Source organism: Tympanuchus pallidicinctus, unplaced genomic scaffold (genome assembly GCF_026119805.1).
Source record: "Tympanuchus pallidicinctus isolate F22 unplaced genomic scaffold, pur_lepc_1.0 scaffold13, whole genome shotgun sequence".
NCBI lineage: Eukaryota > Metazoa > Chordata > Aves > Galliformes > Phasianidae > Tympanuchus > Tympanuchus pallidicinctus.
Genome location: NW_026294648.1, coordinates 13046775 through 13061882, shown reverse-complemented (window position 1 = coordinate 13061882; position 15108 = coordinate 13046775).

The following is a 15108-nucleotide window of genomic DNA, read 5'->3' as shown; positions in this document are numbered from 1 at the left end:
TTCTCTTTAAATCCTCAGCACACAGAATATAGGACATAAAATTTTTATGTTCTGCAGCTGGGATCCTCTTTTCCTCTTTCGAAGGTTTCCCTGACAAAGAACCAATACCACTGTCTGCATGCATCTATTCAGTGTTCACCAAAATTTGAACTGCACCTCAGAAAACATCGTTGTTAAATAGCAAAAGTTGTGGAATTACTCCCTAACATCTTGTTAAAAACAAACAAACAAAAAAAACCACCTTGAAATGACAAATGAAAGTTCTAGATCCCTTGGTACATGAACAAAAACGTACAACTGGTATAGAAATAAATGAAAATCACATTAAAATCACATTAAAAAATAGCAAGAAACAGTAATCACGGTCAAGCTGACAACAGTTAATTTTTCAATTTCTAGTCTAACTGAAGATCAATAAACCTAGATAAAAGAGCAATGGGCTGCAGCTGACACTGAAAATCTTTAGTGGTGCATCCTCTCACAAACAAAAACTTTTTAGTCACAAAATACGTAAAAAGAAAACATGGTCCCCTTCAGTCACAAAGTGCATTGTTGAACCCACATAAGACTCAGATGGATCCCAAAAGTAGGAAAAGTGTCCTGGACTTGTTCATTGGTGAAAATCTTGTTTATGGTTTTACGTGTAATTTTTGCCATTTAGAGGACAGAAACAAAGTTATAAGCCTTAGTTAGTACAGACTCATATTAGGCTCAATATGGTGGTGTCACACAGGCCAGATCAAGGTACAGCAATAGACGTAGGCAGTGCTCTAGAGATTCTGTTTCCTGCTGTTGTTTAGTGTCAGTTTGTTGCTACACACAGGAATTGAGTTTCTTTTCTTTATTCAGGAGAACCTCAATTACTGAGAAAAGGTCCCCACAGGACAAGTCTGGCCGATCTGGGATGTTCAGTGTAGTGCCTCGGTCGCTAGGGGTCTGAGGCACACTGAGCACATAGGGAAGCTGATGGGTGACATTTGACAGCAAACAGCCTTCAGCAACCTCATTTAGCTGTCATGGTAACCCTGCTTTGAGCAGAGGGTTTGACTAGGCAGTGTTCAAAGGGCCATTCCGTTCTGAACCGTTCTAGGATTGCACAGTGTGTACTGAGGTTAGTTATGAGCACTGAAGGATTTTCAAAACGTCATCTAACGCATAGGGCAATCGGATCTCATTTCAGAGGTATCTGAAATCAAGATCAAATAAATTGAAAAGAGTTTTGAAGCTGTGCTAGGAAAATAAAATAAAATAAAATAAATCGAAAGTCATGATCAGCAGATTAGATTCTCTTTCAGATAGTTCTCTGTGCTACCTTACTAGAGATATTTTTCTATACAACATAAATATGAAATTAGCATTGACAAGCTAATTGTTGCCTGTTCAGTCTACATATAAATATCATGGTATAGACAGGAGTCATTCATTTGAAAAAACATTCTGAAGTGTTTTACAAGACAAGCAAATAGTATGATTGATTTTGGGAAGCTTCAAAAATCTTAAATAGATTTTACTTAAATAGAAGTAAACAAATACCACACATTGCATGATAAATGTCACACAAATCCCTCAGAGGAAAAGGGGAATGGACCAAAATATCACTCTTTTTTTGGACACTGTTTTCTGATATCCTTGATTATTCTCCTACAGAAGAGAGCCTTTGCAGCCTCCCACTGTTACATCTCAGAGGAACTTCTCACCCACAACACACACCTCGTAGAAGGATTTTGTTAAAAAGGCTTCAACCAAATACAAAGTAACACAACAGACTGAATTCTGGTTATAAAAAGCAGTAAAGAGGAATTCATCAGGTTTACGGACTGTTTGCTGACTTAAATACCACTTAATTTAGAATCATAGAATCTTTTGAGTTGTAAGGGACCTTTAAAGGTTATCTAGTCCAACTCCCCTGCAGTGAACAGAGACATCTACAGCTCGATCAGATTGCTAAGAGCCCAGTCCAGCTTGATCTTGAATGTCTTTAAGGATAGGGCTTACACTGTCTCTCTGGGCAACCTGCTCCAGTGTCTCTCCACTCTTATTGCAAAAGACTTCTTCCTTATGTGTACTGCATAAATTTCTGCCTTATAGAACTGCTTCTAGTAACACCTCCATCCTGTAAAATACAGACTATGCAAACACTTTTAGAACATTACCTACCCATCTCAGGGCAAAACCAAACTCAGTGTAAAATCTCATGCAACAGGAGTACCAGTTTAGGGAGAAAACGGTAACAACAACAGCAGCAGAATAATCATTCAGTATTTTTTCATGTTAACAATCTTCAGCTGTGATTCTCACAAATTCAAAGATAAAATCAAGTAGCCAATTATAAGGTGAAAAAAACATTCAGCAGATAAAATAGATAAGCAGTGTGTTAAACAAAACAGACAGTGCAGCAGAACCCCACTGAAGGCTGGTCTATGTCACTATATATTATTGTAACAGATATCTTAGCCAAGCAAGTATGGCCCCTTAATTTGTCAAACCAGGTTAGAGATTTTCATACTTAGCACTCCCTCAGATTCACTTGCAGTCAAATAATATTCAAAATAGGGTCTGAAATACTTTCATATGCTCTAAAGTACTGGAAAAATGCTTATTGCCTCTCTGATCCCTATAAGTGAATGCCCCCTTTAGTAAGGACAAACAAGAGCAACTGCCTTTTGATCCCTATATAGGAGGTAATGAATCAGGAATCAAAAAAGAAACAAACAGAAAAAAAATATATCCCAAAGAAACACAACTAGTCTGGCATTGTGTTTTCTGAAATTTGCTAATGCTGACCAAAGCCTAGAAGAGAGAGAGAACCAATCATAGTATTTTTAATCACTTATAGCCATCTCAATGGTTGGCAGTGAGTGCTCTCTGCATTGCCTACTTAATGGCTTCCAGCACCATCCTGAAAAAGCAGAACTTCAGAAAGATTTAAGATACGTGAAATTGAATGACAAGAACACTGTGTATGGTAACTTGTGATTCAGTGAAATAAAAACATCCCTGAATATAGCTGCAACAATCTCACAAGAAAATAATTACAAGAAAAACCCTTTTAAATAGCTTTTAGAGAAGTCTCTGCAAGGCTTCTCTGCACGTACACATACACATGATCCATACTCCAGATGCATGAAAAACTGAGTTAAAAAAATGAATTGATTTACTCGTTAAGAAAAGCTTTCTTTTCTTTAGACAAGTTACTTTATTTTTAGTAGAAGAATGAGCTTGCAGACAGAGGCTGCATCTACTTGAATTCTGAAACAATCTAGACAAATGGACCACTTAGAAATTTCCTCTGTAATTCTGGAAATGAAATAATTTCCTTAGTTTTTCCTTAGATGAGCTGAGGACTTCTTTGGAACAAAATAACATAGCTTTCATTTTGCAATTTACCAGATTTTCAGCTTCACAAAAAAATCTTACCTCAAAAAGAAGAATGTTCTGTTCATTTTTTATACCTTTATTTCCTCTTGATCTACCTTAGGTATTAGATGTTGCAGTTTTCCATAGATCTTCTGTACCTATGTAACATTAAAAAAAAAAATTGAATTTCATATTTAAAATCTTCCCACAAGGCTTAACTGCTTGTGAAACACATTTGATTGTTTTACTTTCTTACCTTCTGGAGGTTAATATTAGTTTTTGCTATCTACAGCTGTTTACAACCTGTGCTTTTTTTTCCCCTATTGATGGGAAGGAAATACAATTCGCAGAATCATTCCAGTAAAATGCTTTAGACATCACCAATATTACCTGATCAAGTACATCTTGGAAGAGATCAGTGAAACAGATTAGAAAAAGATAGGAGCCCTTGTGCTTCAAAGCCTAAAATGCCTGCAGGGATTATGAAGTTTACGACTGCTGAGTTTGGACATATTCTCTTATCTGATCTCAAGCTCTTTTGACAAAGCAAGGAAGATACAGAAATGAGCTAAATGTACTGTGTGTTAGCCATAAAGAATCCTATCAGGAAGTACAGTAAGCAAAGATCTCATTGACAGTGTAGGTATTTGGATGATACAGCCCACACCTAGTTCCGCTTTGAAGAAAAGTTGCAATTATTTCTGGCCTTTTAATGTGGCACAATGACACAAAAGATGCATACGCAGATATAAAGATGGGTCTGGTACAATATACTGGATCTTAGCAAATTGTGGAGGAGGAAGAACTAAAGGTTTATTTAAAGATATGTCTGGAGTATCTATGAAAGATGCAATTATATTTCAGAAATAGCATTTCCTTTGGTTACTGAAAGTAACAAAAAGAGGTAGTAATAAAGCACAGTAATGCAGAAGCACTCTGAATAATACATACTTCATTTTCTAGTAGTTTCAATATATTTAGGTTTCTATACCTATATCTAACACACACAGGAAGTCATATCTTCAGAATATTCTTTATTGGAGTCTTGTTAAAAAATTACATTTTACTGCATGTCCCACACATTAACGATTTTGGTGGAGTAGGACAGTCTTTATTTCTAAGTTGCATTTTCATTAGTCTTCTGTGCCAAACACTTAAAGGCTTTTCTTGTCAGCTTTACCAGACAAGTTTACTTGATATATCATTTTTGTTATAGCCAATGAGCTTAAATCTCCAGCACAGTTCCTTGCTTCTGTTCTGTAAAGTGCTTCTGTGACTATTTAACAGAATCATTAGTTGAAAATGTACAATAACTACTATTAGACCCATTCTGATCTTGAATAGCTGTCAGCTGTCCTGAACACATTCAGCTTAGAAAAATATAGGATAACATAGATTTTTCCCATCTTTTGACTGGGGGAAAATGAAGTGATTTTCAATTATGCTATGGAATACAGGCTATTTAACTCCACTGTTATGTGCATAGAGAACAGTACTTCAAAAGAGCCCTCTGGCTTTCACGATATCGTTTAATGCCTGAACTGATTTATGTTAAAGAGTTTGTGCCTAAGAATAAAATACATCAGCTGCCATATACGTAGTTATAAGCTACCTCTGTTTTTAGGAAAAAGTTTCTAATAATGATCATCTTTAAAAATATATATATATTATGTTGTTTTAATTATTAATTCTATTAATAGATTTTTATAATAAATCTGTTAATAACCTACTTTTCTCTGCAACTGCTGGAAGTATATTTTTGCACTATCTTTCCAGAGTTGGGGTTAGTATTATAAACTGTGTGTATTTTATAAATACTGTCATCTTTCTCTTCTGAAGTTGAAACATTATGTAACGTTTCAGATGACAGCAGTAAAGCTGCAGTGTCAATCATGTGCACAGAGGCAACAAATCTAGACTAAATTCGTGTTCCTGGAAGCCTTCCATCACTCAGAGAATAGACAAATCCAAACCTTGATTTTTCCAGCATCTCAAATTTCCATATCCACATTCACTGGATATGTTGTCTGAAAACATCTGATGACTTTGTGTTCTTGGAGTTATTGAATGTTAAAGAAAACCTGCCTTCAGTTTTGGAGTTAGACCAACACAGAGAAAAGCAATTCAGTAGCATACTGAAGAACAGCTGTGAAATTACTTTGTTCCCTTCCACAGTTTATTTCAGTTTATGTAAAATGAGCAGTATTGATATTGTTTTCCATAATCAGTATTAAAAAACTGCCTCCACTTGAGCACATATTTCCCCTTCGCATCATCCCTATGACATTCTCAAAGGTAGAGTAAAACATTATTTCAGCCAGAGTAAAACATTATTTCAGGCAATGATTGCAGCTTGGAAGAGGAAGAATGCTTCAAGTCCCAAGTGACAATGAACTGTACAGAAAAACTTGCACTGTGCCCTTACCATAATTCACCCATCACCCATTTTGTGTGAAACAGTAGTTAGGTTAGTTTATCTTTATTTGAGGAGACCATATTAGGATTTACTGAAAAAGTCAAGCACAAAGGAAATAGTGTCTCTAACTAAATGCTATTACTGTGTATTATATTATTAATTGCCAACTAATAGTTGTAACAATCTCATACATTTTTGGCATAAATATTTTAATATCCTTGCAATATCACATATAAAGCACCTTCAAACTTAATCAGCCTCCTTACTTCACTAAATCCACTAGCTACACTAAAATGGAGTTAGAACTGTAAGAATTGCCCTTGTGAAGAACTGCAAGAACTTTAGTTACGAGGACTGCTCTGAAAGTAATGCCTCTTATTTTATTTTATTGTCATTTTGAATGCCTCCCATGATGTCAGAGGCAGATGGTGGTGGTATGGCAATAGAGGTTGAACCTTCCTAACGGTATTCCATTATATTTTGTTGCTGATGGCAGCAAAGGGGCAGTCTGACAAAATGGCATCTGACATGGAAATGCGCATAAAGCTGAGAAACTGAATTCCTCCATGTGGAAAAAATGGCACCCATTGACATTCACTGATGCTTGCTGAACCTTTATGGAGACCAAAGAGTGAATGTATTACTTTAGTCATAACCAGACAAGCCAAAATGAGCCTGAAAGCTATTCTTGCTTTTACCTCAAACATTCCTTACTGGTTTATAGGTTTATATTAACCTCACCTCATGCATAACCAGTCTGCTGCTTTTTCACTAGATTTAATTTGTAGCCCCAGTCTGTCTTTAGAATGCTTTGATGCCTTTTATGTTCAAGTCTTAAAACATGCACAGTCGGTCTTCATGGTGCAGTTATTCTGAAAACCTTCCTTGATATCTTTATATGATTATTGTGAATAAGAAAAAAGAAAAAAAGCTGTAAACTCTGCTTTAGAAACATTTGTACTGATTTTTTTTCAGACAGTGTTTCTGCAAATTGCTCCTACTGACACCAGAGATTGTATTTTCTCTCAGAAAGCATGATTTTTTCTTCTTGTTCAAATTTGCTTGTAATGCTCCATAACTTTGCTTCAAATATTCTCCCTTAAGCTATAACTGGTATCAGGACTTTTGATATCAGTAGTGGCTATGGTGTTGCTCAGAAAAATCATGAGAGAAACAAAGGAAGTTGTTATGCTTTGGTCAATTATTTTAACCAGGAGGGCAGAACATCTGGTTCATCTCTGTAAGGGCATTTCCTTTTATTCATAAAATATTTCTGACATTTTGAAGTCCTTGTTGAGCAAGAAGCATCACAGAATCATAGAACTGTAGGCATTGGAAGGAACCCCTACATCCAGGCCATCTAGTCCAATCTTTCTGAAATACTGAAAGAGTACAAAAGAAGTGCTCTTCTTAGGCAGTTTTTGTCTTACTAGAAGTAAACTTCCAGGTTTTTAGAATAAGTTTTTTATTGTGCTTTTTTTTTTCTTATACTTCAGTGTTATCTTTTAGACTTTGCCCAAACTGATGAGAAGGAAAAAGGTCTCATAAAGTTACTGACTGCACCCACTGGTAAAAAAAAAAAAAAACAACAAACATGGAGGAAATATTTTAAGTGTCCTTCACATTCTCTTTCACTATTTAAAGTTCTGCAAATTACTTATTAACTAACAGTAAAAGTAACTGGATCACTTCAGTTAAAAACAAACAACAATAAAAAAACCCACAACATTTTACTTTAAAAACGTAGAAAGTAATTTCCTAATGAAAAAAAAAAATAATTTCTTTTTCAATTTCACGCATGTAAACAGAAGAACTTCTTTCCATGCAATTTATTTCACCCACTTTTAACAAAAAAAAAAAGTCAACAAACATCATTTATAACTACTAGCAATAACTTTACAAGTCATGGTGTAATACTCAACAAGAAGGTTTATAATAACGATCTGTGGGCCCTGACCTGCAAGCAGATGTACAGAAGAGAGGACTGTGCTGATAATTAAAGCAGAATTAAAGTGGCAGGAGTTGCATCTGAAACAGGGGCAGCTCTGAGAGCTGATTCTTCTTTACACCATGGCCTCTGATACAGGTCTTGATAGCATTTAGTTCTATGCATAGCTGTGCCCATTCAACATGGACTTTTTGTCCTAACAGTGAAATATTTACCACTTATTAAAGCTTCCATTTATATATACCTGTTGGAATAGCACAACAGGGAGGACAGGACTGGGCTCAGCGAGCAAGGAGTGAAACAGAGTGACACCTTCTGAGGAAACAGCTTCTGATTTGGAAAATGCTGTATGCATCTTGTGGCATTTTCACAATAAATACAAAATTAAAAGCATTGAAATCTGAACATACATACCAAAATATTCCTTCATGATGGTGAAAAGTGTAACTTGGCAGAAAAACATGTGATTTGGCTCATTTTTTGTTTTAGTTTTGTTTTTTATTTGAGCCCTTCCCCTCTGCAGCAGCTCAATACCATCACACTGCAAACACAGATTAAATTATTTGGAGCTCAGGACCCTTACGAATGCCTTCATACACCGGAGGCTTTGAAGAAGGCACAGCTGCAGCTGCCTTTCCCTCAGGGGCCTCACAGCGCAGAGCACGTGCAGAACCTTCTGGAGTGCTGAGGAAGGAGCTTCCTGCACCTGTGAAGGGCTTTAGTGCCAGTTGTGCTTCTGTCTCTCTGGTGCAGGCTGAGTCTCTCAAGTGCTGTCCTGCTCTTCAGGCACCTGAAAACATCCTGGAAGCTGCAAGTTGCATGTGAGTACGCTTTCTGTTTTTTTTTTAATTAGGGTGGCTCTCTTGCAGAAGTGGCTCTGTTGTGCCTCATGGCTTGTGTTTGGCTGGGTTTGGAGTTTTGCTGAAATTGCAGGGTCCCTGGTGTTGGTCCCTGGAGCTGGGCATGGCCTTTGCTGCTGGCTGAGGAGTGGCAGCACCTCGTGCTGGGTTTGATGCAGAGAAAAGAAACTTCCCTCAGGTTGCTGTTGTTGAAAGGAATTCTGAGGAGAATGAATTATAAAAGCTGCTTTGTTCACAGCTTCTGTGGTAGAGAGGTAGCTAAAATAATGCAAAACTGTAGGGCTTTTAATGTAGCTTTTTAAAAGAGGCCTCTGTTCCCTCTTGTGTTGCTCTGGGTGTTTGATCATCTTCTCTACTGCTTTCAATACTACAGTATTACTCTACGGTTTTCCACAGAGATAATACATGCTTCTGTTTAATGAGGAGCCTTTAAAAGTGTGTGTACTTCTCAGAGTGTGGGGGAGCTTTCTGTTTGTTAGCGCTTGCCCTGAGCAAGTGCTCACCCATTACTGCTTTTGAGCCCACATTTAGAATTCATTCTTGATGCTCTTGTTAGATTGCAGTTTGTGAGAGGCAGGATCTAAGTCTGCTTCAAAATGTGCTTTCTTTTCAAGCATTCTAGATTTCATTGTACTTTCTTCAAATCCATAATGCATCAAAATGTTTGGGGTAGAACTGTATTCTTTAGTCTTGCTGTGCTGGAAGGTAACTCTCCTTGAGGAACTGCTCTGCCTATGGTTGTGCTGAATCTCCTCCGGATGGAAGATGTGGAGGGTTGCACTTGCTACTGTAACCTTTTTTGTTTAAAGTTATAATTATGAAACTCAAATACTGCTTCAAAAGTATTTTTATTTGCTTGAGTTGATTCATGTTATACCTAAGCCACCTTCCTTCTCCTCCCCCTCTCTCCCCCCCAATGTGGAATGTAAGTGAATGTGTGTGCACATGCACATCAAGTCCCACATTTAATTACCCTTATCTGTATCTGAACAAATCCTGTCTAGCTGCATAGATAAAAAAAGAGAATTGTCTGCCAGCTGCTTGTGACTAGTTGCCATCCAGAATTTATTCAGAAGCTGAGTGTAGAGAAGGAATGTTTGTGTTACACCTGTAATGAAAACTGAAGTATTTCAAGTACTGAAATACGTGACCAGGAACAAAACATTAAAACTGCAAGTTTTTGACCAGACTTCGTTGTTCAGACAGAACTGTAGCTCTCATTTTGAAACAGTGCTACTCTGTATGAGCTTTGAGTATTTCTTGCTTGACTAATGAGCAGCAGCAAAAACAGACTAATGGCTTTTTTTAAGTGGTAGCACATCATACTTACTATTAGACAGAGAAAATCAGAACTATGTGCAGAGTGAAGGAGGATGAAATGTTTTTTAACACTACATCAGGTATGTCTGTGTCCATGCTTGTATATAGAAAATTAGTATTTTCTGATGAAAGCTTCACTCCCTTACAGCAATTTTTAAAATTTTTTTTGTTTTAATTTATTTTTGGCAGTCACACTTGTTTGCACTTCCATTAGTGGAAAGTAAGCAACAATGACAGGCTGCCACATGGCATTTCTAAAGATGTACTTGTTTTCTGAGCACGTACCACTACCTCAGGAATGGTTCTCAAATTCTTTATAATTCAAGAACACTGGTGAAAATCAGCTCACAATTGTAAAGTGGTGAGGGAGTAAACTAGACACTTTATAATACCAATTTAGTCACAGTAACTGTATGCAGTCTCATAATTGGATTATGAAAACATAAATCAACAGCTTGTTCTGTAACTAAATGAGAAAGGAACTGTCTTTGCTCATGCTTCCCTAAAGTTTGCGCTAGCTTTTAAAAATAATCAGTAGTACACTATTCTAGGAAGGGAAGTTAGATGCTGGTCATTAATCTTCTGTCCTTAGGAAGGCAATGAGTCACAGAAAGACCAGTTAGACTTCTGGAGTTCATTTAGACAAGTGCCTACTATTGTTGTCTATCACGAAACACTTTTTTTGATCTGTCAATCTGATCTAAATTTAAAGTGAACTTTGGAAATTCTGAATACGTATCAGACTGTAATTAGGTTGGGTTTCTGAATCCTTATGTGGCGATTACAAATATATGCCATTTTACCTAGAGATGGTCCTCAAATGTTTAAATGCACAATAAGTGCATTTGTGATTTTATTTTATTTTATTTTTTGTTCAACCTTTTATCTTTGTTTGATTATCTGAAATGTTGTGTTGTAATTGAGGTAGGAACTGTTTTTTGTAATAAGATGTTTGGTGAATGTTGGTAACATCAGATATTTTTGAGAGGACCTTCCAAAGTTGCATCTCTTTTGCTTCACTTAAAGCAATTTTGTCTGTAACTTTGTGTTTTAATACTAAAAGAAATCATGTACCTTTTACAACAAACAGGCAGAGTTAGATTCCCTACTAGGCAATGCTTTAAATTAGTATTCTTTCTTTTAGAATTCTATTTCTAATGACACGGGAGTCTTGCTTATAACAAGTTGAATTACGTATGTGAGCCTATGTTTGAATATACTTATTAACTTATTTAATTATACTTATTAATACTTATTAACTCTGACAACCATTTCTGGTCTCAGTTCTGTTATTTTCTTCTTATTGCAGTTCTGAAATCAGGCCTCACAGTTATTTAATATAGTGACACATTTAAAAAATAATAAATGGGAGGAAAATAACGTTATATAATGTCTTTTCCCTAGAAGCTCTGCCTAAGACTTAATTTTATGAGCACAGTTAATGCTGATTATTCTGTTTCTGATACATAAGGCATCAAAAAGAGTGCTTACTTGATTTACCATTAAGTCCCCACTGCTACTATGGAGTGTAACTAGTGCACAAAATCATATCTGCTCTGTGTTTGTCAGCTGGGTTCAGTCTCAAAATGGCCATATTCAAAAGTGATGTTTCCTGTGGGCTATCTTATGAAGATACAGTACATCAGTAAAGCACCTCTCCATCTGTTAAAGTGCTCTTACCTACATACCTTGTTTTGCTCTGGAAAGGTACTACATCTTAATTCGCATGCTGAATTGAAATGGAACATTCCAAGCCATTGACTTTGAGCTGAGCAACAGAGTAATAAAAAGGAAAATGCAATGTGGTAATATGTAAACATTCACAAAGAGGGAAAAAGAATTTGCTGAATTTGACTGGCAACTTCTTTTCCGACTGATTCCTTAAATAAACGTTTCTTCTCAGTAAGAAGAAGCAAATATTTTTCTCACAAAAAAATAATAGCTAATGCAGGTGCTCAGCCTGCTTTGATATGTAATTTAAGAGTCTTAATGCACTTATTTAAAAATATCACCTACTTTTAGCATTTCCTTTATTTGTTCTAAGCTCTAATAATTTGGATCAGGCTTGCTAGTCAAGTCATTACCACATGGTAGTTGGTTTTCAGGCAATTTCTGTTAAGACCACACTCTTTCAACTTGTTTTCAGTTTATATGTTAAACAATGAAAATTACTGCTACTATAAGCATAGAGGCAGGGGCTCAGAGTTACTTTGTGATCAGTGAAGGTCAGAATGAAGTACAGGAGTAACGTGCAGATCCATTTTTAAAATACCAGAGTTCATTCCCGTTATTAGCTATACTATAATTTAAGCAGTGTTACAATTGGGTTTTATAGATGGATAATACCAATTGACTCAGCTCTCCTCTTACTCTCCATAAAGATAACTGGAGAACTCTGTTATGAAACAGGGAATGCCACTGATGTGTGCTCCCTGCAGCACCCTGCTTGCTCCCAACACCTATTCCTGGCTTTGAGTGCATTAACTCAAGCTGCAACATGCAGCTTGTCAGTTATGATTTAGTAAGTGGAAGTAAATGTTACATGTGAGTAGATTGCAAAGCCAAAGCTCTTGTGCAGAATTATATTATGCTTTATGCCTAAAATAGTTACTTGCACTGCAGTATCTACAAAGCTAACTCTAGGCAAAACTGATTTGCATTGGCAAACCTGGAGTGTTTTTCACTGAAACCCGATTGGGTAAAGAATGCTGAAGCTGTAACAGTGCACAGGAGTGAGGACTGAACTCCCACAGAAAGAGTCTTCTCTGCAGTTTGGTGTATGGCCACATTAACAAGCATGTGTTCCGGTGAGCAAAGGAAATGCTGTTAACAATTCTGTGCAATTCCTTTCTTTTAATTAGCAGCAGTAAAACAAACAAAGTCACTCTACACTCCAATGAGTGTGTTGAGTTGGGTTTTTTCGCAGAATAAGGGACTTTCTTTGTTTTTTAATTTAATGGCCTTTGCATTAAGTACTTGATCAAAAGCGTTAATCTGTGGCTGCTGTGAATATAGCTCCAGAACATTGTCACATATTTGTAACTTTTTACCTCCTTCAGAAATGTAGTAGTAAGGAAGGTAGATTGGATTTCTTGTCATCTGAGTTCCATAACTTCTCTGAGCTGCATGGTGAAATCTAGGCAACTGCCTGGAGAGCATTTTAATAGGCAAAATCTATTCTTTTGTCTGTATAGACGGGAATTAAAACAAAACCACAAAAGGTCAGCCATTGTATTTGCCAATTAAAGTCTACTCCAGCATGATATATTTTAGGGTTTACAGGGAATTGTAGTTATTCAACCATAATTGTACATTTTTTCTTCATAGCAGTTCAGCTCCGGTAAGCTTATTCTTTTTACTTTCCAAGCAACATAATGGGAGAACCACAGGTGATCATTTATACAGTGCTTCATACACAGCAGCAACGTGTAATTTCTAAGGATATATCCTAATGCACTGTACAGCACAATGCAGTTTTTAAAATACAAATGGAGTTGTCCAAGTGAACTTGGTTTTAACTTCAGTTTTAAATGAAGTTGCCATTTGGATGCAAACAAGCTTCATCTATCTTTAACTTGCGTACACAGGTAGAAACTAAAGGCATACTTATAGCCAGCTGAGATAGTTCAGAGCCAATTTAGTCACCAAGCTAGCAGAAGCATACGTAATTACATTTTCACCTACAGGCCTACTCATACTGCTGCAGATTTTAATGAGTTTGGGCTTTCTCTATCTTTCAGTAAAGACTCATTAAATATGAGAAATAAAAATGTAAGATTTAAGCTTTACAAATAGTATGTTCTTAAAAGCATAATACCAGTTTAGAGCATAGGGAAGGTGAACTCTGTTTTAGTGATTGGATGTTTGCAAAAAAGGTCTTTAACTACAACTTCCAGTGTCAAGATCATTAATATGATTCAAAAAACTTACATAAATATTCTTTTAAATGAAATATTTTTTCTTATTTTTCTTCATTATTTTGAGAAGCCTATTGATAATTTGATAGGGGAGGAATACCTGTAACTGTCAGATGTTTTGGTTTCCACAATTATTGCCTGCATTTTGAGAGGCTGCATCTTATGCCAGTGCTTCTCCTCAGATAAGATCAAGGAATTCTGTGTTGAAAACACTGACAAATTAGCAGAAGATGAATCAGAATGTGGAAGTAGAATTGAAATGGATTTATGAATACTATTGATACTGCTAAGAATTCTGGTCAAATTCTGTAAATGTTCTTGCAGAAATGAATCAAAATGAGTAAATGAGCAAAGAAAGTAAGGAAGTCATCAACTGAGAGAACTGTTGCTCTGGAGAAAGTCTTCCTGTTGTCATTTGCCATTATATTACCTCCTTGAATGAGATATTCCATTTCAGTGCACGAACGTGGTGAAATGTTTCATTGTGTATTCCCCTAGTTGTTAATAAAATAAATAAGAAAAGAAGCCAGTTTCCTTGTCTGTATTCTGCTGTGTTAGTTTTCCAGTTTTATTTTTTTTTTATAATACATCACATTGCTACATCTACATTTTCTATCTCTTTCCTGCCTTTTAATAAAGTGAGATGGGGTGTGGTTATCATGAGACTATACTTGTGGAATAGAGAAATAAATGAGGTCTTAATAGGAGTTGGAAACACTGGTGATTTACGACTTTCTACAACACTCACTGCGCATACATGTCAATGTGTAGCATACCATAAATTATATTACATGCTGTAAAATGCTATAAGTTGTCATTTTTAGCGTGAGTTATTACCATTAAAGACTTTTATTGCCTGCTGCTAGTGAATTTCTGCAGCTTCCTCACCAATTCTCTAACTAATGATTTCAGCAAGTGCAGGAAGGAGTCTGGGAGATGCAGTGGCTGATTAGGTAACACAATTGCATTAAACCTGTGACGCCAGAGGTTAAACTGCACTGAAGAGAAAATATGATCTATTCACTTGATAGCATCCTTAGTATTGAGCATTTCCAAATGCCGTTTGGATCAACTGTGTATTATGAACCACTGTTAATGTGTGCCCACTGAAAACGAGAAATGCTTCTAGTTTGTCCTGATGCTGTGTGTATTGCATGGTCAGCTGCAGAAGAATGAAGATGAGCTAAATCCTGTGGAGAAATTCAGCACCTCCCAATGATCTGCCCATCATCAAAATCTGCAGCAGCACCTCAAAGGAGATACTGCTGTTATTGGTGTAAACGTAGGAAA